Here is a 3,373-nt window from a genome sequence, read left to right on the forward strand (position 1 = left end):
CACGGAGCCACGCCTTCAACATTTGATGCGCCCGTTCCACGATAGCTTGCCCTGTGCTGTTCCCAGGGATACCGCAGACATGTCGTATGCCCCAGGTCACACACCACCGTTCAAAAACCACACTCTTATAACCTGGGCCATTGTCTGTTTTTAGTTCTTGCAGTGCCCCCATTACAGCTATCGTCATGCGCAGTGCCTTAACGCAGTGGTTTGCCGTCTGGCCTGTTTGCGCTGTGGCCCACATCATCCCGCTACAGGTATCGATGGCAACATGGATATGGCGGAACCGCCCAAATTCAGGGTAGTCAGTAATATCCATTTGCCATACCTTGTTCGGTGACAGCCCGCGTGGATTAACTCCTGCCTCAAAAGGGAGTGTTGAATGACAGCCAGGACATGCCTGAACAATTTCCCGTGCTGTCAATAGTGGAATATGGAATGCTCTGTGCGGAGCGATAGCAGATTGGTGGAACTGTCGGTGTGACTGTTCCGCAGCTACCCGAAGGTCGGAGGTAGCGAGATAGCAGGCTGCATCTGCCTGTGCGTTTCCTTCGGTAATGAAGCCTGGAACCTGTGTATGACTATTCGCATGCATAAAGAATACAGGGTGTGTACGTTGTGATAAAGCGTTATATAACATCACGGTTGTCTCTGTCTGGGGTTCCGTGCAGGAACGACACAGTATGGCAGAACGAAAACAATATTGACTATCGGTTACAGTGTTGACGGGCTGCTGGGCAAGTAAGTCAAGGGCAAGACAGACAGCCAAGAGTTCCAGTTGTTGTACTGAACGTGTTTAGTCTTCTCTAACTTTGGAACGCCACACACCTTGGCTAAACCAGGCCACTGCATATCTCTGTGTTTTTCCAGCGGCGTCGGTAAAGGCCGTAATACCGTGCAGTGGACTCTCAGCCAAGGGAAGCACAGGTAAGATAGTAACTGTAACAGATCTGTGTATTGAGTACGAGGGGAATTGGTAATTACACCTGGATAATCTGCCAGGGCTGTTTGTACAACCAAAGAGTTCTTCTGCAACTGCGTACGCGACATTGAGTCAAGCTCAACAGTGATTGCTTGGGGCTCCGTCCCTGCAATGGCAAGCACCTTATCACGCGCCCATTGGATGGCCTGACCTAACAGAACACCCCACTGAGGTAATGCCACACGGGGAGTTGTGACGTATCCGAATAACAAGGCCCGCCCAACCTCCCTCTGGTAAAGTATGATTGTGGCCCACACGGGTTGAAGCAGTAAATGTGCTTGGATGCCTCGAGTAGCATCTTGACGCTGCAGGGCACCCTGCTGGAGACGTTCAAAGAAATGAGACAACAGACGTTGATGTCTTGCCGATAATTCTCGAGGAGCCGCCAAATCTGCATCCCCTTTCAGAAGATCTGTTAACTCACGCATCTCTTGCGGGCTGAAAAAGGCAAACTGACGCAACCATTGAAGCGACCCAACCAAGATTTGTAACTGATGTAGGGTAGACACAGCCGCGTCAGGGACCATGATCTTTTGGGGTCTAATCATGAAGGAATCGCCACTCCCCCCATTTTTTCTTGATCACAAACACTGGACTGTTCCATGGGCTAGTGGAAGGGATCAAGTGCCCTTGGTTCACCTCCCGTTGTACCAACTCATGTAAGGCGGTTAATTTTTCTTGAGAGATGGGCCACTGGGGGATCCAGATCGGATCATCGGAATTCCATGTTAACCACCAGCAAGAGAGCTTCCCAGTGGCCCACATTAAAAACCCTGAGGGGGACCCAACTGAATGATTGAACCGACTGCTGCTAGGACACCTCTGCCTAACAAGGCAATCGGTATGTCTAGAATGAAAGGATGCAAAGGGCCGGAGCATCTCTTCATCCCTCCATCATCCCATTCAAGTACCACAGGTAGTGCACTACGGCATCTGGCAGTGGTACCACTGACACCTCCCACTACTCGCACAGTGGGTTCAACTGGCCATTTACGCGGCCAAACCTGCTCTGGGATAGTCGTGATGTCAGCTCCAGAATCAAGTAAAAAGGTGGTTGAGATAGTTGGAGGGGAAGGACTCAGTGAACCTTGAATGCAAATCCTGACTTTTAGTTGTGGGCGTCGACTTAACTCAAAAGTGAGATTTACTAAGGGAAGGGGGGGGGTGATCCTGATCCATGTTGTGTAATAAGTGCACCTCAACTGAATCACTATTGATTCTCTGCGGAGGTATTTCATATCCTTGTTCTAAGGCTCCCGTACCCGCAACCCAAATGCCCTGTGTCGTTGGCGTTGCGAGCGGCACGGCGGACACCAAAACTGCTCCCAGTTTCCCTGCTTCTGTTTTTAATCGCATTCCTGATCTGGACCGGGGCATGGGGCTCCCCATGCTTGCACTGGAACATTGGCTGCTGGGGTCCAGGCTTGAGGCCGGGCGTCGGACCCCTGATTCATCCCAGCCTGGTGGTTTCCCGATCCCCCTGATGTCTGTGTGGGTATTGTCGTGCCATGTGAGGGCCCCCACAGACCCAGCATTTCAAAGGGTTCCTGCTTCTTGTGGCCTTCTCGGTTCTGCAGTCCTTTGCCCTATGGCCAGTTTCCCACATTTGAAGCAGCTGCCTTGGCTCTGTTGTTGCAAAGCAAAAGCTTGAAGCGCTGCAGTCAGCAGTTGTGCTTCCTCAGCACGGGCCTCTTTGTATTAACTCCCCCACACTTGCAGAACCGGGCAAGGCCACAAGCACGGCCTTGAATGCTGGCAAGGCCCCAGAGCGCAAACATTCTCGCAAGACCACATCCTGGGCCTCAGCAGGAAGTGCACTTGCAGCAATTGCCGTTTGCACTCTGTCAGCAAAAGAGCCAAAGTGCTCTCCTTGTTTTTGACCACTCGGGGTCTTTGCTGTGGTCCAAGAGCAATTCCACAGCAAAGAAGAGGCGGTTTTGGTTCGAAGGCCTGTCTTCCAGATGGACCTCGGTGTGCTGTGGCTGGAGGACGTCCAGTCTCCCAACAAGAGCGTCCCTGGTGAGAAGGCGGCAGCCACCTTCCCCTTCCCGCCCCATGTCCGGCCAGGTGTGTTCTCCCTGCTCTTTGGAAAGGGCTGGGAGAAGCAGAGAATTCTCTGCAAAGCTCGGGGTACAGCTTGAGTTCCTCCAAAAGGAACCGCACCTGAAGAGCTGATTCTCTAAAGGCCCTTGTCTTTGGGGTTTCATGATGCATGTTGTGTGGAAATGTGGCTTGCTGTGGCACTGAGGACGTTCCTTCTCCTTGCAGACTGTCAAGATTGAGCCGCTGAGCTACTGGCAGCTAGCGCGAGCCACCGCCTTCCCGCTGCACGTGGTGCAGCACTGTGTGCAAGAGACCATCCTCTTGTACTGCCACTTCCTGAAGAACAAG

The sequence above is a fragment of the Numida meleagris genome, unplaced genomic scaffold (genome assembly GCF_002078875.1).
Source record: "Numida meleagris isolate 19003 breed g44 Domestic line unplaced genomic scaffold, NumMel1.0 unplaced_Scaffold440, whole genome shotgun sequence".
NCBI lineage: Eukaryota > Metazoa > Chordata > Aves > Galliformes > Numididae > Numida > Numida meleagris.